The sequence below is a fragment of the Miscanthus floridulus genome, chromosome 10, assembly GCF_019320115.1.
Source record: "Miscanthus floridulus cultivar M001 chromosome 10, ASM1932011v1, whole genome shotgun sequence".
Classification (NCBI taxonomy): domain Eukaryota; kingdom Viridiplantae; phylum Streptophyta; class Magnoliopsida; order Poales; family Poaceae; genus Miscanthus; species Miscanthus floridulus.
In genome coordinates, this window is record NC_089589.1 from 3,234,326 (window position 1) to 3,254,117 (window position 19,792).

The window sequence follows — 19,792 nt, forward strand, 5'->3', positions numbered from 1 at the left end:
TTTGAGTTACCACCGACGAGTAAATTTCTAATATTACGCGCCTAGCTCGGATGGTGTGCTTAGAGGACACGAGGTCTATACTGGTTTGGGCAAAAAGTCTCTACGTCCAGTTCATTGCTGCTGCTCGTGTTACTAGCACTAAAAGTTTGCAGTAGGGGTTACAAACAGGCGAGAGAGAGAAAGGATCCCAAGTCTCTAATGAAAGGAGTGAACGGGTGCGGATAGCTTGGTCGCTGCTTAGCCATGTGCTTGTGTCGTGTTCTGATCGGTTCGGGGTTCGATGGGTTCATTCTAGCTTGAACTGGGCTCCCCTTCATAGGACGCCCTGCTTTCCCTTTTATAGGCCAAGGGAAAGCACAAGTTATAGCAGAGGAAAAGAGAAGAACCAGAGAGAGCCAAAGTTCTTTAGGATTGCTGGGTCCTCATCCTTCATGCGGGTCCTGCAGACCCTGTAGATGTCAATAGGGATAGCTCCACATTGTGGCCCTGTCCGCCATTGGTGCCATGCGTAGGCGTCGTCTGCCGGTCATTACGTTCCATTCCGGCACAACGGATGTCGTGGTGAGCTGACGCGCCTGTTAGTGTTCATACGGTGGTTAGGCAGAATAGCACCGGTACGCCTGACGCTGTTCTTGATGTGAATCCTCCGGTATGGCCCGTCATGGCCACGGGTTACATCGGGGCATGCCGATCTCTTCCCTGATGTCAGAGCTTTGATCCAAGCCCATACACTTGGACCTAGATTGGTTGGCGGCAGTATGGGTCTCCGTCGAGTGAGACGGAGCCCGCAACCTCAGGGTTAGGCGAGGTAGACCATGAACCCTAGGGTCGGGCGAGGTAGAGCCCGTGGCCTTGGGGTCGGGTGAGGCGAAGCCCATGGACTCGGGGTTGGGCGAGGCGGAGCCCTCCCCCAGAGGCCGTGCGAGGTAGAGTGCAAACCCAAGGGTTGGGTGAGGCGGAGCACTCCCCTAGAGGCCGGGCGAGGCAGAGCGCAAACCCAAGGGTCCGGTGAGGCGGAGCCACGGCCTCAGGGTCGGGCGAGGCGGAGCCCTCCCCCAGAGGCCGGGCGAGGCGGAGCACAAACCCAAGGGTCAGGCAAGGCGGAGCACGTGGCCTCAGGGTCGGGCGAGGCAGAGCGCAAACCCAAGGGTCGGGCGAGGTGGAGCCCGTGGCCTCGGGGTCGAGTGAGGCGGAGTCTACACCTAGAGGTCGGACGAGGCGAAGCTTGCACGCTCTTGACTGCTTGGATGAATCAATGTTGATGGTCATTAGCTCCTCCTTTTCGGGTACCCTAGTATTGGTCCCCGACAGTGGGTCACGGGCTCGAGAGTGCACGGCCTTAACCGCTGAGCTAGGATAGGGAGTTCGGTTAGATTGGTTTTATTTTTCCTTTTATCCCGTCATAACGCACTACTAAATAATAAATGAAAAATGAAAAAAGTTTGGCCCACCTGGGATTCGAGCGTGGGTCTCGGAGTACAGAGTGCGCGGCCTTAACCACTGAGCTAGGATAGGGAGTTCGGTTAGTATGCTTTTCTTTTTTATTTATTAATAGAAATAATGCAGTTAGTTTATATTCTAAAATTAAACAAAAATTTGTGTCTTGATTATTTAATTATATGATAATTAATTAATGGTCTATAATTATCAAATAATAGTGTTTGTGAACATCATCTCAATATTTGATTACATAGTCAATAATTCAATTATAGAGATGTGCACAAAATATAAATTAGATATTCAGTGCGAATTACTGATACAACGTCTGAATAATGATTACATAGTTAATAATAATCTAACTATCTTCATCGGGTCCAACAATGAGGGCCTCAGCGTGATCACGTCGTACGTAAGCAGGTTCATCACCCTCTTCAAGGATAGGTAGGGGTACGTTCGCCCCGAATGCAGGCATTTCCTGATAGCCCCTGTAGTCTTCTTCGTCTGTCGCTCTATCAACACCGACAATCTTCCGTTTTCCTTCTAGGACTACTTTTAGCTTTCCTTTTGTCTTGTTGTCTCCTGCATAGAAGATTTGCATAATGTCTTTTGCAAGGATGAAGGGGTCGTCTCTGTATGTGGTCTTGGTGAGATCAATAGTAGTGAACCCCTCTCTGTCGGTGGTGATCTTCTCATGCCAGACCCACTGGTAGCGAAAAAGAGCTGCCTTCAACCGACTATAGTCTAGCTCCCATATCTCCTCTATGAAACCATAGTACATTGGCTACACGTTGCCGTTTTCGTCATGAACATCGAAATGAACACCACTGTTTTGGTATGTGCTCTTTCCATCTTGTTTTTTGTGTAAAATGTAAATCTATTGATCTCATACCCTTGGTACTTAACCAATGTACACGAAGGTCCCTTGGCTAAGATATCCAGCTGATTACCCAACGTTGTTCTAATCAAGCGGCATCACAACCAGCAGACAAATTCCACCTTATGTATTTTATCAAGCCAAGCCTATGACTGTCGATGTTTGATCACCGATAGCCTACCACGGGGGTACCCGGGGCAGTTAGTTCGGGCTTCAGCGTATGTGGAACTCGACGGTTAATGCAAGAGATAGTCGATTTATCCTGGTTCGGGCCGTTGATCGTGATCGAGTAATAGCCCTACGTCCAGTCGGCGTTAGCCTTTGCGTTGGATTGATCGTCTAAAGAGTCTACCATCTCTAGGAACCCTGTCCTCCTTTATATAGTCAGGAGGCCAGAGTCCTAGTCGGTTTACAATGAGAGTTCCTAGTAGGATTACAGAATAATACTACTACTAAGATTATATGGGAAGAATCCTAGTTAGACTAGATCTTCTCCCTTCCTTGCGGGGTATCCCGTGGGTCCCGCATCGACAAGCCCCCGAGCAGTTCATGGTTGAGCTCCGGAAGCCTCGTCTTGTTCCTTCAGGTCTTGCCGAGTAGGAAAAAGTATACCCATCTAGGTGTAGCCCCCGAGCCTCTTGCTTTTTGGAACAAGGAGCTAGAGGGTCTTGTCTTGAAATTGCTCTGATTCTTTGTCAAAGGGCTCCCGAGCATATACCCGGGTTCTTTATCAAAAAGAACTCAGATATAGTTCGGTCCAGGTTCTTTTTGTCATGAGCTTTTAAAATGGTCTGTCTTGAAGGAGTCTTCTTGGTGACGTGCGATTTTTCAAAGAAAAAAGTGCACTCACTGAGTGTAGCCCCTGAGCCTCTTGCTATTTGGAACAAAAAGTTTGAGGGTCTTGAATCTTATGTTGTTTGAAAACTGCTTATCTTGAAGAAGTCTTCTTGGTGATGTGCGCTTTTTCTAAGAAAAAAGTGCACTCACTGAGTGTAGCCCCCGAGCCTCTTGCTATTTGGAACAAAGAGTTGGAGGGTCTTGAATATGAGTTGTTCAAAGAACTGAAAACCTCTCCTGTTGCAGGCCCCGAGCATATACCTAGGTTCTTTTGTTCAAAATAGAACTCGAATGCAGGATCTTGGTATGTTCTCTGGTAGTCTGCTTTTGTCAGATGTAGTTGTATGGTGGTGGTTGAGAGTAAATGCTGTTTGTTCATGAGTTGTGCAGTGTTGGTATATTCTTCCGAATATGCTCGTTCTTGCGTACTGTTCCTTCATGCCTGAGTCCTCTTTCATTGAATTCTATCTTTTCACTGTGTCCTTTGTTAGGTTTGCTCCGTTTGTGCTCCCGGTCCATGTGCACCGCTTCTTTGGTCTATAAATACCCTCCTGGTGTGCTGTTTTGATTCATCGAGCATTTTGTTGCGTGGTCTAAAATCTTCGTATTCATGAATATGATAGTTTGTGAAGTAGAGCAGCCCCCAGGCGTATTTTGTAGTTCTTGTATATCTTGTCGTAGCTGGAGGAAGTCTTGTGATAGGGATTAGAGGTAGACTAATCTCGCAGCAGCATTGTACCAGGAAGTACGTGGTGGTAGTTGGAGGAAGTCTTATGATGCGGGATACATTCCTTCATCCAGCAGTTCTGGGTTGATCTTCCTCGCCTGCTCTGCGACTGTCCGGTGCAGATCAACACCATATCCAGAATCACATTGGACTTGGGTAGACAGATGCCTGCAGGCTTCTCTTGGTCCATGTTGTCCTGCAGTGCTGCTGATCTCCGCCTTGGATGTATTGCGTTCTTCCTTTGAAGAAAACAGTGTAGCCGAGTACGGTTTGTTCTACCGAGTAGCAATTTGGAACACGTAGTCATTCCAAAGCCTAGTTGTGTCCGGGTTCCTCTTTGCTACCTTGTTTGTCGTAGTTCCGAGTTCGTTGGGTCTTGTAAGATGTGTAATCTTATATTTTTTGAAGCCATTTATAATGGAAAGAATCTTGTCTTCTGAGTTATCATTCTTTTTCCTGCTGAAGTCCTGGTTGTTTATGAGATTCCCGAGTTCTTTCTATAAGAACCGGGTTCTTGTGTTCCTTGTGAGGTAACCCTTCGTTGCTTCATGGTTGATGAGTTCTTTTTGTAGTAATATGATAACTCTACCGTTGTGCTGGATGGATAAGTCTGAAATCTGCCCGTTGAATTGTACCGTTGTGTAGAAGTGTGCCGTCTGTCATTTTAGTTGTGTCAGTTGTTGTGAGAAATGAATCGTTGCATTCTCATGCCATGTTTAAACGGGCCTGGTGGGCCGCGTTTTTATTGCTGTAAAATTTATTTAAAGGCCTTTCTTCTTCTTTTTCTTTGTTGCCCTGCTTTTGCCTTGAAACCCTAGTCTTCAAAACTCCGCCGCTGCCATTGTCGCCGTCCTCTGAGCGCCACCGTCTGAGCCTCACTGCTTCTTAGTGCTTTATTGCTTTCGCTAGTATATGGGTAGGAAGAAATCAGCGAGCAAGTCCCAGGCAACCTTTGTAGACGAGGAGGCTTCGCTTTCTGTGATTGAAAATCAAGAATTCATGGCCATGAGGGCTACTCAGAAGATCTGGCTGGCTCCGACTACAACTGAGGATCAGTTGCGCGAGCTTGTCAGTGATGGTCTGATCTAGGGCAAGGAGTTTGCTGATTGGAGAGCTCTAGGCGAGCATCGGGTCCCAACTCCAGGTCCTGGTGAGATTGTTCTTTTTGTCTCCTTTATCCGTGCTGGACTCTGCCTTCCTGCTTCTGCTTTTCTTCACCAATTTCTCAGTTATTTTGGGATTAGCCTGAACCATCTTGCTCCCAATGTTGTCCTTCATCTTTCCATTTTTGTTCATCTTTGTGAAACTTTTCTTGGAATTCCTCCTTCTCTTTCTCTCTTTCGTTACTTCTTCCGTCTGAAACCACAACCTTGCCGCGATGACACCCATGTTCTTGGTGGCTGCGAGATTCAGTTTCATCAGGGCCTTAAGAGTAAATTCTTTGATTATGACTTGGTTGATTCTGTGAGGGATTGGCGTGCTGACTGGTTTTATGCCGCTAATTTGATTCCTCCTCTTGCTATTCATTCTGGTTCTGGTCCCGTGGTTATTGACCGATGGAAAAAGAATCACCTGACGACGAATGAGCTCTAGGCGATCAAGCCGTTTCTTGAGAGGATATGTACTCGGAAACAGTAGGGCTTGACCGGCTTCGGTATCGTTTCCAGTTTTCTTTGCTGCCGTGTTCAGCCTCTAAAGGAGCGAGAAAATTATGGTTTTGAGTACTCTGGGGCGGAGGCTCCTTCTTGTATGGTCCCTTCCCTTGAGTGACTGATGAGGAGGTGCTCGAGCACCTTCAGAAGATATTGAAAGGAGTAAGCATCGTTCCGCATGCTGTCCTTGAGTATTGTGCTAACAACCTGCCTCCTGCTGTGAGTTGTTTTTTCTTATGTGGGTACTTTTTGTATTTCCTTTGCTGTCTCCACTTTTTGCTTAATCTTTCTTGTCTGGTTGTTTTACTCTTTTATAGGAATTGGGGCGTAACTTTGTTGATCCGATCCCCCTTGATGACTGCCCTGCCATTGTGGAGACTGGGGAGAGTCTTGCTGGGGCATCTTTAACCAGTAAGTTTCAAACCACCACGATATTTCCTGGTGTTTCTTCCGCAGTTCTTGACGTATATGTAGAGTATGTTCCTCGTCCAGTTCCTCGAGCTCCTCGTAGTGTTGGAAAAAGGGGGCGATCGGATTGTTCTTCTGGTTTGTCTGCTACCAAGAAGCCTCGCCAGTCGAGTACTCATCTAGGTACTCAAGTTATAGGTAGCATGCTCCTAGGTGAGCATATTAATACGCTTTGTCTTCTTGTTGTTTGTTTGTGCCCTTAACCGAGTACTTTTCTCCTTTTTCAGATGGCACTGTGGTTGCCATGTCTGAGAATGAGGAAGATGAGGATGATGATGCGGCCCTTGTCACGCGTTGGTGAGTTGTTTTGTTTTTCTATTTTTGAACACCTCTTTTTGTTCTGACTTTTGGCCTTGTTCTCTTGTAGCAAGCGGTCGTTGAGCTTGAGTTCTTCTGGGGCTCCGGTACCGACCACGCCACTCTTGTCGCAGAGTGGTGGTGATATTTTTGCTGCTATAGTTCCCCCTCTAAGATCTTCTGTTCGTCTTGGGGATTTTATGAAGAAAAAGATAGCTAAGTGAGTGAATCCTGGTTATGTTTCTTTGCTTCTGTTTTCCTTTTTTCTGATTCATATTCTTATCGTTGAGTTTCCTTATCATCTTGCAGACCCTCGCCTTCTCTTAATCCTCAGCCGACCCCTTGTCAGTCCTCTGGTGTGCCCCCATGTACTGAGTTAAAGGACTCAGAATGTACAGTCAGCGAGGTGGCTGTGAGGGAGACAGGGTTCCCTGGTGATCACGCTGCTTCGGATCTGCTGACTCCGGGTGCGACCGTTGTCGTGGGGGTGGATCCAACTAAGGAGGTAGCTAGGGCTTCCCAGGATACGGCCCTGGCCTTGCCTTCTTTGCATCAGCCAGCTTCTCCCTCTGCTCCTCTTAGTACTAGTGATCAGCGTATGGATGATGATGTGTTGCAAAAATTTGATGCCACTCATCGGTTGTCAGAGCTGACCGCTGCCTAGGGATCCTTTGCAGCCTTTGCGACTTCTTTTGGGGAAAAACTCTAGGTAAGTTTTTTTGAAGTTCTTTCTTTAGATGTTCGTCTTTCTTCTGTTCTTATGTCTTGTTTTTCTCTCTCTCCTTTTGTTCAGTCTTTTTCTCGTGATCATACCGGCTTCTTTTTCTCGTCTAAAACCGAGAAAAAGTTGTCTTCTAAGGTTAGTGCCCTAAAACAGAGCTTGACTTCTGTCGGGCCGAGATGTAGACTGAGCGTCAAACGCACTAGAAGGAGGAAAAGGCTCTCCGTGCCCGGGTTGTTGAGGTAGAAGAGCGTAGGGATGCTGCTGTCCAGGAGGCCTTGAAGAATGTGGAGGCCATGAAGAAAGAGTGTGATGGTATTGCGGGTTCTTTTTTGTTTCCTTTTGTATTCAAATTTCCCTTTCTGCTGACTTGTTTTTTGGTGTCTGGTCTAGCTCTCCGAGTTGAAAAGCAGAAGCTCTCGGAGGGTATTGAGGAGATGAAGGTACTTGTTTGCAATAATCACAATAGGGCTGAGGAGGTAATTACTCGTGCTGAAGAAGAACTCACGCTTGCCAAATTGATTAGGCGTGGAGCTGACATGGATCTTGTGTAGGCCCAAAAAACTGTTGAAGTCTTGACTGGCAAGTTGGCGATGGCTACTGAGAACTGGAATGCTTTGTAGAAATCTTTTCGGTTAGTAGCCGACCTTCTCCGGACTCCAACAGATGATGGTCAATCTTGGGCTCAGTTTATTCCCTAAGTTCCGACCCGTTTCCAGGAGTTCGTGAAGAGGTGCGCCCAACTATGTACCAGAAATGTTCTTGCTCGGGTCCGGGTTCTTGCTCCGGAGTTCCCTTTGTCCAAGATTGCATAGGAAGCCGAGGGTCAAGAATATTTGGATGTCGTTGAAAAGGTGGAGCCTGAGGTCGAAGATTTAGCCAGGAGGATTGTGGATAATCTTGATATTGATATTTCTTCTCCTAATGACGATGCTTGATGTAATTGACCTTTGTACTCCAACCTCTGTAATAGGATATTGTACTTCTTTTTGAATGAAGATTCTTTATTTTTGTTGATGTCTTCTTTGCCTAGATGTCTTTGCCTTGTTTATTCTTTAAATGAGTTGTCCAAGTGATCAGAATTTTTTCCAAGTAGTCGTTTCTTCTGGCTTTCATCTGCGCTGTGTAAACCACTCGGTATATGTAGATCGTTGTGTTGACAAACTTTCTTGATTTGCCGAGTGCTTGTCTAGCTTTCGTCTGCGTCGTGTAAACAACTCGGTAATGTAGATCGTTGTCTTGACAAGCTTTCTTGATTTGTCGAGTGCTTGTCTGGCTTTCGTCTGGGCCGTGTAAACAACTCGGGGTAAGTAGATCTTTGTCCTGACAACCTTTTTGTTCTTGTTGGTACTAAAAAGACTTAGGACCAGCGATCTCAAGTATCTTCAGCTTCTTCTTTTTAGCTTTTTTGCTTAACTTGAGATGTGGCCACCATCTGGCCCTTTCCCTGGTTGTAAAAACATCTTAGGATTGGTTCGGGTGTTGGCTTATCAGCTACCCTTATCGGCAGGCTGAAGCATCTTTTCAGCTTTTTTGTTCACGGCCGGTATGCTCAGCCATATTTTCAGCCATTTTGCTTTTTGGTTCGGGTGTTAGCTTATTAGCTACCCTCATCGGCGGGCTCAAGCATCTTTTCAGCTCTTTTGCTCTCGACCGGTATGCTCAGGCATAATTTCACAGCCATTTTGCTTTTGGTTCGGGTGTTAGCTTATTAGCTACCCTCATCAGCAGGCTCAAGCATCTTTCAGCTCTTTTGCTCCTCGGCCGGTATGCTCAGGCATAATTTCAGCCATTTGCTTTTTGTTGTTCGGGTGTTAGCTTATTAGGCTACCCTCATCGGTGGGCTCAAGCATCTTTTCAGCTCTTTTGCTCTCGACCGGTATGCTCAGCATAATTTCAGCCATTTTGCTTTTTGGTTCGGGTGTTAGCTTATTAGCTACCCTCATCGTTGGCTCAAGCATCTTTTTAGCTCTTTTGCTCTCGGCCGGTATGCTCATGGCATAATTTCAGCCATTTTGCTTTTTGGTTCGGGTGTTAGCTTATTAGCTACCCTCATCGGACAGGCTCAAGTATCTTTTCAGCTCTTTGCTCTCGGCTAGTAAGCTAAGTGTAAACAACTCGAGGAAAGCCATAATAAGACATATGTTGTCGAGAAAAAACCATCTTTATTGATCATGAACGTTGATAAGCCGTAATAATACATATGTTGTCGAGGAACACTATCTTTATTGATCATGAACGTTGATCTCTTGTGGCTTGTATATATATTCTTCCTTGAGTTGTTTTCATGCGTAGAATCTTCTTAGTTGGCTGATGTGCCATGTATTGTTGACTTCTTTTCCATCTTTAGTTATCAACTTGTACGTGCCTGGTCCAGTGACTTTTGTGACAATAAAGGGACCTTCCCATGGACTGAGTAGTTTATGGCGTCTGTTAGTTTTTTGTATTCTTCTTAGTACTAGGTCTCCGATTTGGAGTGATCGAGGCTGGGTATTCTTGTTGTAGTGGCATATTAAACCTTGTAGGTATCTGGCTGATTGAAGGATAGCGTTTACTCTGACTTCTTCTGTACTGTCGAGTTCTAATCTTCGGGTGTGTTCTGCTTCTCCTTTGTCATATTGTTCTATCCTTGGTGACGTCCAGATCAAGTCGGCAGGTAGTACGGCTTCTGATCCATAAACTAGGAAGAAAGGTGAGTATCCGGTGGCTCTGCTTATTTGAGTTCGTAGCCCCCATACTACTTTTGGTAATTCTTCAATCCATTTGGGTCCATAATCCACTAGTTCTTCATACAATCTTGGTTTTAATCTGGCTAGTATGAGTCCATTAGCCCTTTCTACCTATCTATTGGCTTCTAGATGTGCGACTGATGCGTAATCTATGCTAAAGCCGCAATCCTATGCCCAACTTTGGAATTCTGTAGCTGTGAAGGGAGAACCCAAATCTGTGATGATTCGATTGGGCATGCCGAAGCGGTGCATAATGTCTTGGATGAACTCAACTGCTTTGGCTGCGCTGTATTTTGTGAGTGGTTTGTATTCAATCCACTTGATGAATTTGTTAATTGCTACAAAGATGTACTCGAAGCCACCCTTTGCTTTCTTGAGAGGTCCTACTTGATCTAGCCCTCAGCAGGAGAAAGGCCAAGCAGGTGGGCTGCAGATGAGATTGTGAGCTGGTACATGAGCTTGTCTTGCAAACATTTGACAACCTTTGCATTTTCTGATGAGTTCTTCTGCGTCTTTCAAAGCGGTTGGCCAGTAGAATCCAGTGCGGAATGCTTTGCCGACTAGTGTTCTTGAAGCGGCATGATTTCCACAGCAACCTAAGTGTATTTCGTCTAAGATCTCTTTGCCTTTTTCAAACAAGACACATTTTAGGAGTACTCCTGATGATGTGGCTCTTCTGTACAGCTTGTCCCCCACTAGGACGTAGTTCTTGCTTCTGGCGAACAACTCTGGTAGCCTCCTCTTTATCTGCTGGTAACTTATTCTCTTTGATATAATCAATAAAAGCATGGGTCAATGAGGTATTGATTACCAAAATCTGGGTGCCTTTAGCTAGGAGTTCAGGGGTTATCTCACCGAGTTGTTTGATAAAGGGAGCTGATAACTCCTCTATGAATACGCTGGGTGGGACCTTCACCCTGTCCGATCCGAGCTTGGCGAGGACGTCTGCTGCAATATTAGAGTCGCGTAGGACATGTAGAATTTCTAATCCTTAAAAATGTTTTTCGAGTTTTCGTATTTCAGCACAGTAGGCGCCCATGTTTTCTTTGGTACAGTCCCAATCTTTGTTGACTTGGTTGATGACTACTGTCAAATCACCATATACGAGCAAACGCTTGATTCCGAGGGTAATTGCTACTCGGAGCCCGTGGATGAGGGCTTCGTATTCTGCTTCATTGTTTGTAGCTTGCCATAATATCTGAAGGACATACTTGAGTTGTTTTCCGTCTGGAGGAATGAGGAGAACGCCTGCACCGGCTCCACCTAGCTTGAGTGATCCATCAAAGTACATCTTCCAATGGTCAAGGATGGTATTTGACATAGGTTGTTGAATTTTTGTCCACTCGGCCACAAAATCGGTAAGGGCTTGAGATTTAATTGCCTTCCGTGGGATGAAATCGATATTGAGAGCACCAAGTTCAACTGCCCACTTAGATATGCGCCCTGTTGCGTCTTTATTGTGTAGGATGTCTCCGAGTGGGAAATCTGTCACCATGGTAATCTTGTGGCTTTCAAAATAGTGGCGGAGCTTGCGTGAAGTGATCAGGAGGGCATAGAGTAATTTTTGCACATGCGGGTATCGGATTTTTGATTTTGATAGTACTTCGCTGATGTAGTATATGGGACGTTGTACTTTATATACGCGCCCTTCTTCTTCTCTTTCTATGACTATCGCTGTGCTGATCATAGTAGAAGTTGTCGCAATGTACAGCAACATGTCTTCATATTTCTTTGGAGGTGTGAGAACGGGCGAGGAGTTGAGGTATGCCTTAAGTTTTTTGAAGGCTTCGTTGGCTTCTTCTGTCCACTCGAACTTGTCTGTCTTCTTTAGTAGTTTAAAGAAAGAAAACCCTTTTTCGTCGAGTCTTGATATGAAACGATTGAGGGCCGCCATGCAGCCTGTTAGTTTCTGCACATCTTTGACACTTCGAGGAGGGTCCATCTCTGTTATGACTCGAATTTGCTTAGCGCTGGCTTCAATTCCACGATGACTGGCCAAAAATCCGAGTAGTTGTCCTAAAGGAACTCCGAATACACACTTGTTTGGGTTCAATTTCCACCTCCACCTTTTCAGGTTTTCGAAGGTTTGCTTTAAGTCTTCAATTAGTGTGTCCAGGTTCTTTGTTTTCACTACTACGTCATACACGTATGCCTCTACGTTTTCGCTGATCTGTTCACCAAGGCACGTTTGGATAGCTCTCTGGTAAGTGGCACCAGCATTCTTGAGTCCAAACGACATTGTCTTGTAGCAGTAGGCACCGAACGGAGTGATGAAAGATGTCTTGCTCTGGTCTTGTTCCTTTAATGCGATCTGGTGATATCCTGAATAACAATCAAGAAAGGATAATAGGACAGATTCTGCTGTTGAATCAACTATCTGATCAATGCGTGGTAACCCAAATGGATCTTTCGAGCAGTGTTTGTTGAGATCTGTGTAGTCGACACACATGTGCCACTCATCTGTATTCTTTTTTTGTACTAGAACTGGGTTTGCTAGCCAATCTGGATGAAGGATTTCTCTGATGAATCCGACTGCCATTAGCTTTGTGATTTCTTTTTTAATTGCTGCCTTCTTGTCGGGTGAGAACCGTCATAGCCGTTGCTTCATAGGCTTGGAGCCTTCATTGATATCGATTATGTGCTCAGCCAACTCTCTTGGGACACCTGGCATGTCGGCCGGCTTCCAAGCAAAGATATCTTTGTTGTCCCGAAGAAAGTTGGTGAGCGCGATTTCCTATTTTGCCGAGAGGTGGGCGCTGATGGTTGCCGTTTTGGAGGGATCACCGGTGCCCAGGTCGATTTGCTTAACGTCGACTTCTTTTGGTGGTGTGAGGATGCTGGGCTTTTTAGCCGGTATCTCTAGTTCTTCTGGGCTCATTTCTGTGGCAATAGTGGCTATTTCTTTTCTACCATTGGCGGCTTGTGCTTTGGCTATAATTTGGATTGCCTCAATGTCGCAGTCAAAAGCGCACTTCAAATAAACTTGAAGGGAAAGGACATCATTAGGCCCTGGCATCTTAAGCAGTAGGTACGGGTAATGTGGTATCGCCATGAATTTTCCTAGTACTGGGCGTCCGAGGATTGCGTGATATGATGAATCAAAGTCTGCAACTTCAAACTTGATGAACTCTGTACTGTAATTTGAGAGAGTTCCAAAAGTAACCGGTAGAGTGATTTGTCCAAGCGGCATGGCTGCCTTGCTAGGTACTATCCCATAAAAGGGGTGCTCGTTGGTGTAATCATCCCGACGAGTTGTAGTTCCATCTTCCTTAGCGTTTCTAAAAAAATGATGTTGAGTCCGGCTCCTCCATCAATTAGTACTTTTGTGACAGTCATACCGGCGATAGTTGGATCTAGAACCAGTGGGTAATGGCCTGTGTTTCCTACGCTAGTCCATTGGTCTTCTCTTGAAAACTGGATTGGATACTGTGACCAATTGAGATATCTTGGAGTAGCCGGTTCTGCTGCCGTGATGGTTCGTAGAGCTAGCTTTTCTTGATGTTTGCTTCTGGAATCCAGGGCCCCGGCGAAGATCACTGCTACTGTCCCCCTGGATTTTTGGAATCCCTTGTCTTCGTGGTTATCTTCATCTTTTTTCTGATTGTCTTCTTTTGTGTTTCCCTTACTATCTTTTCTTATGTATCGATCATTGAAGGTGAAGTAATTTCCGATGGTGTGATTTCCTTTAGGGTGCCAGATGCACTGCATGTTTTCGATGTCGTCATATCTTCTGAGTTTGGAAAACTTCCTTGATTTGTCAGCCACCGCTACAGTGTTGTCTGGTCCAAGTTTTCTTTCCTGATGTCTGATGTTTCGATGATTTTGCTTGTCAGGATTGCCTCGGTCGTTTCTATCCGGGAACCTTTCTCGTGTCTTCTCTTCTGCAGTAAGCATCTTTTCTACTGTGCGTCTGAATTCTTCATTATTTCTCGGGTTTTCGTTGTAGAAGTCCTGAAATTGCCACCTAGCCATGATTACGTGAGAGAAAGCTTCGATTACTTCTCGTTCGGTGATGTCATGTACTTGAACACGTAGCTCGCCAAATCGTCGATAGTAATTTCTGAGACTTTTGCCCCCTTTCTGCTTGAGTCCTTTTAATTCTGCGTGGGTGATGGGGTGCGTAATGATACCCACGAAATTTTCACAGAAAACTCTTTGCAAGTCCTCCCAATTTCTAATTGATCCTGGATTCAATTTGTCGAACCATTGGAGGGGCATGGTTTCTAGGGCCATGGGAAAGAACAAGGTCTTGATATCGTCGTCTCCTCTGGCTAGTTCAATCGATTGCGAGTAAATCCTGAGCCACTGCCTTGGCTCGGTCTTGCCATCATATTTAGAGTGGTTGGATGGCTTGAACTTGTGAGGTAGTCATATTGAAGCAAGTCTATTTGCAAAACAAGGGAATCTATCATGCGTTCTAGCTTCTTTGTATTCGGATTCAGCACCTCCTTTCAGCCAACTGTTGTTTTGGTGAGAGTAGTTCTGTGGGGCTGTCTGAACGGGTGCTTCACTTCTGATCTTTCTTGGTTGTTCGACTCGGTAGTTTTGACTGTGGTCCTTTCTACTTTCTCTATTGTGACTTTCACTTGGTCAAAGTCTCTCGAAAGCGGACTTCCTTTGATTTTGATCTTCCTTCCTATGAGATGTTGACATGGCAGGTAGTCTTGAGCGGGTCCTTCCGTCGTGCGTCCTTAGGGCTACTGACCGAAGAAGGTCCCGGAGCTGTTCCTGTTTTTCGCTAGGATGTGATGTTGCTTCGAGTTCTTCTAGTGCTTCTCGGATCCTATTGCAGGGTGTATTTGTCGCGCGTCTTTCTTTGACTTCTTGTTCTAATTTTCTTCTATTGTACTCAGCCAGATCTGACTCATATCTGATCCAAGCTTCCTTGCGTTGCCTAGCATGACGTTGGCGTCCTTGTTTCAATTTGTTTCTTCTTTCTCTGGTTTGCTTCTGATTCTCGGTCTCACCATCGTGCCCCTAGATGAAGGGTGATATGTTGGACTCAGATTCATCCGATGACCTGATATCGGGTGCTTCTAGGGGGACCAGTGGTGATCGAGGACGGCGAACCATGAATACTTCTCGTGCGTGAATTGTTCTGTTATCGGTGTTGGTTTCCACACTGTCGGAGTTGTTGATAATTTTAGTAGAGGCTTCAAGGTCGCAGATCGAGTCTCCTTCTTGGTAGGGTAGAATTGCTGTTGTCGTCGTGCCGATTAGTCGGGTACCGCTATCCTCAGGAACAGTGGACGATACAGTCTTGAGATGTTATAGTTAGTACGAGACCTTCCTGAGCTCCTTTCAGTGGTATTCTGAGCACCGGATCAAGGGACCCTTCGAGCCGTGCCTGGTAAGATTTTGTCATGTTGTGGAGTCCAAATGGAAAAGGATCTGACTTCTTGAAAAGACTCTGAGTGTACTCTGAGTTGTATTCTTGATAGGTCAAGGCCGCATTCTGGAGTCCCCTCGGAAAAGAACTTGGTTTTTCGAAAGAACTCGGATAAAACTCCATCTCGGATGTGGAGCCTGAGTTTGAATCGAATGCGCAAAGCCACGAAATCTGAGTTGGATCGGACATCACGAGCTGCGCGAATCTTCTGGCGAGTTGATCTGTCGTAGTCGCCGAAATAGAAAGGTCTTCATGGTGATCCGAATCTTCGAGGAGACAGCTTTGGAGCTTGCCATTGTCGTCCACCTCGCAGATCCATGAGCCAAAGATGAAGGTCGATCCCGTCGAGAAGATCATGTTGTCAAGGTCCATCGAGCTCTCGAATGCAAATTCGCCGAAAGCCCCTACCTGGCACGCCAGCTGTCAATGTTTGATCACCGATAGCCTGCCACGGGGGTACCCGGGGCAGTTAGTTCGGGCTTCAGCGTATGCGGAACTCGACGGTTAACGCAAGAGACAGTCAATTTATCCTGGTTCGGGCCCTCGATCGTGATCGAGTAATAGCCCTACGTCCAGTCGGCGTTAGCCTTTGCGTTGGATTGATCGTCTGAAGAGTCTCCCGTCTCTAGGAACCCTGCCCTCCTTTATATAGTCAGGAGGCCAGAGTCCTAGTCGGTTTACAATGAGAGTTCCTAGTAGGATTACAGAATAATACTACTACTAAGATTACATGGGAAGAATCCTAGTTAGACTAGATCTTCTCCCTTCCTTGCGGGGTATCCCGTGGGTCCTGCATCGACAACGACCTGCTCGGATACAAAGTTCGCAGCGATTGCCTATGCTCGTCAATGTATGGCATCACATCCTCTACTTGCTGGAGAACAGCGAACTGTGCCTGTCTAAAAGAAACAAGGTCGTCTACTATGATAGATTTCTCCCCGATCGTTCCTTTGCCACCTAGTCTTCCCTCGTGACGAGATTCTGGAACTTCGACCCTATTGATGTCCAGATAATATGTGTAGAACTCAATGGCCTCCTCCGTAGACCATCCTTCAACCATGTCCCCTTCTAGCATGAATCTGTTCCTAACATACCTCCTGAAAACTTTCATCAACCTTTCAAAAGGGAACATCTGATGCAGGTACATTGGGCCAAGGGCTCTAATTTGGTCAACAAGATAAACGAGCAGATGCACTGAGATATCAAAGTAAGTCGGCGGGAAATGCATCTCAAGTCTAATGAGAGTTTCGGCTATGTCCCACTACAGCTGGTCCAGCGTGGACACATCAATGACCTTTTTTGAGATCGCGTTGAAGAACGAGCATAGCTTTATGATTGGGGCGCCATCCTTTAGGGGAGGATACCACGTAGGGCAACAGGGAGCAACTGAGTCATAATGACATGACAGTCATGGGCCTTCATATAGCCATAGTTGAACTTGAGTTCTCTCATGTTCAATAGCCTCTTCGGGTTCGCACAGTAGCCCATCGGGACTTTGTGTTCATTGAAGAAAGAAATAAGCGCACGCTTTTCTTCATTCTTCAAGGTCCACGATGCAACCGAAAGTTTGAACTGGTCATCCTCAAGCGCCACGGGATGCAGCTCCTTCCTGATTCCCAAGTGTTGCATGTCTAGGCGTGTGGCTAGTGAATCCTTCGATGCCCCCCGGTGTCCATCAAGGTGTTAAGCATGTTACCACACACGTTTTTAGTAATGTGCATAGGATCAAGATAGTGGCGTACACTCAGCACTAGCCAGTAAGGTAGTTTCCAGAAAACTGATTTTTTTCTTCCAGACGCTCCCATTAGGCGCTGCTACTGCATTGTCCCCCTTCCCAAGGACAACCTCTAGTTTGTTGACTTCTCGAAATATCGCAGGCCCGTCTCGATATTTTGGAGGTAAGCGTTTCTCAATAGTCCCGTCAAAATCTTTTATGTTCCTGCGGTAAGGTGATCCTTAGGTAGGAACCTACGGTGTCCCATATAAACTATCTTTGAGTTCTTTCGTAAATGTACCACATCGGTGTCGTCCAAGCACTCGACACATCTAGTATAGCCTTTTGTCTTCTCTCCGAACAAGCAACCTCGACCTGGCAGGTTGGTGAGTGTAGCGATAAGTACTGCCTTGATTGTGACATGTTCCTTTTGTACTCGTCTCAAACATCATCCACACCCTTTTCAAACATCTCCACTAGTTCATCGATCACTGGTTCCAGAAATACATCGATGTCATTCCCAGGTTGTCTTGGCCCTTGGATCAGTAGTGGCATCTGCAAGTATGACCGCTTCATACAGAGCCAAGGTGGAAGGTTGTATATACAGAGCGTCATTGCCCACGTGCTATGATTGCTTCTAACCTGGTCGAAATGATTCATCCTATCTGTACTCAAACCAAACCATAGGTGTTTTACCTATCCACCGATGTTCTTATAGAACATAGTATTGACTGTCCTCCAGTCCTTCCCATCGGCGGGGTGCCTCATCATTGTATCTTTCTTACGCTCTTCGCCATGCCAACGTAACAGCTTGGTTGACTTTGCACATGTAAATAGCCTATGCACCCGGAGAGCTATGAAAAAATACCAAATGACCTTCATCGGACCTCCTCTGGTCTTGGTACCCTCATCTGATGGCCCTTCCTTGTACCATGGCGCTTCACACTTTGGGCACGCATCCAAGTCTTTGTATTCGTCTCTACGGTACAATATGCAATCATTGAAACACGCGTGGATTTTTTTCAACCTCGAGACCGATGGGGCAGATCATTTACTTAGCCAGGTATGTCTTTTCTGGCAACTCATTTTTTTCTGGGAGCATTTTCCTTATTATACCTAACAACTGATCGAAGCCTTTATTGCTCAATCCATTTGTCGATTTGAACTCTAACAGCATGATGTCGGCTTCCAATTTGCTCAATGGACAATTCTTATACAACGATGTTTTGCCATCTTGTCTCATTTTCTCTAGCTTTCTCAGTTGTCTTTCACTAAGACATCCGGTCTCTACATTACGTAGCAGCTGAGAAATACCATCGTTATCCTCGGTGTCATCAGCTAGCGTGTTTCTAAACATATCATTAACTGTGGCCATAGATTCTGTGTTGACACCGGGTTCCTCGTCAGCATCATGGATGGCTAAGTCATGCATGGCCACATCATCATCATTTTCCTACGGAACATTCATACCAACCTCGTCATGCATAGTGCATATCGTATAGTTTAGCATGAACCCCTGGTAATCAAGTGCATTCGTACAGACTCAATTTGAGCCTATTTTCTTTGATTCATGCAATCTTTGCATGGGCAGAAGACACGGTTCTTATTTCTAGCTTGGGCTTTGGCATTGGTGATAAACAGGCTGACGCCATGCATGTACCGTTTGTCTGTTTGGTACAGATGCATCTACTCTCGATCTATCACTGCACAAAAAAAATATTGAGACAGTAATTATAGAGAAATTAATAAGAAGTCGAGCTTCATGAGCAACAATTATAGCTCGAAAGTACCATTTATTCTACACTTATTTAATTTAGTCACCCTATTTTTAGAAAACATTATTGTACACTAATTATTGAAAAATTAAAATTGGTAGCTCCGGCCATATAAATTGTAAATCGTAGCCCCATAAAAAAATAATTATTGCACTATAATAAAGAACAATTATTCTACTCGATGCCACATAAAAATGAAGACACCAATTTTTAAAAAAAGACTAAAATTAGAGACATGACCATGAACAACAATGTAGCTCCAAACAATATATTGGTAGGTGACACATAGATTAATTTGCTCATCAAAATTATAAAAGAATCTATCTACTCTTATCAAGAACTAATTATAGCATCACATACTAACAATGATCTTGACCACCATGTAATTAGCTAGGATTTTAAATGTGTTCAAAGACACCAACCTTTTTGGATGATGGATTCACCATAATTTGCTTGGAAGCCTTGCACAAAGTCCAACTGAAAAAGTGCTCTATAGAATGGAGAAAGATCTAGAACGAGAATCAAGCAATGTAGCCATCAAAACAACACTAATTAAGCTACAAAATCAAAGGAGTAAATGCTTGTTACTGACCTTAAAGCAAAAAGATCTAGCCATTCTTCCAAATTCAAGAGCTAGCTCACGGTGAAGAGCAGCTGCAACAATGGAGGGAGCGGCCCAAACGCGCGCCTCTGTGCTCGGGGCTGGAAGAGAGGGAGAAAGGAGAGGACGGCGCCTGCTTTTTATACTGCTATTTTATCACCGTCGGTTATTGGCTTGAACCGATAGTGATAGCACCAAATCACTGTCGGCTCTTGGTTAGAACCGGCAGTGATAAGTAGCCGCCAACTCACTGCCGGTGCAAGCCACAAACCGACGGTGATGTGGTCTTTCACTGTCGGTTTTAGCCCAGCCCCAATCATTTTCTCATTTTTAAGCTTAGAACCGGCAGTGAAGGTACATCACTACCGGTTCTCACAAATCCAGCAGTGATGAGGATGACAGTAATGTCCAAATCTGTAGTAGTGACTTAGAGACAGACAGTCCCAAATCTGTAGTAGTGACTTAGAGACAGACAGTCCCCTAATCATCTGGCTTACCAGCCAATCTCAAGATTTGGGATTTGGGAGATGAGGTGCCAGTCCTCCCTGTTTCTCTCTCGCATCGCCTC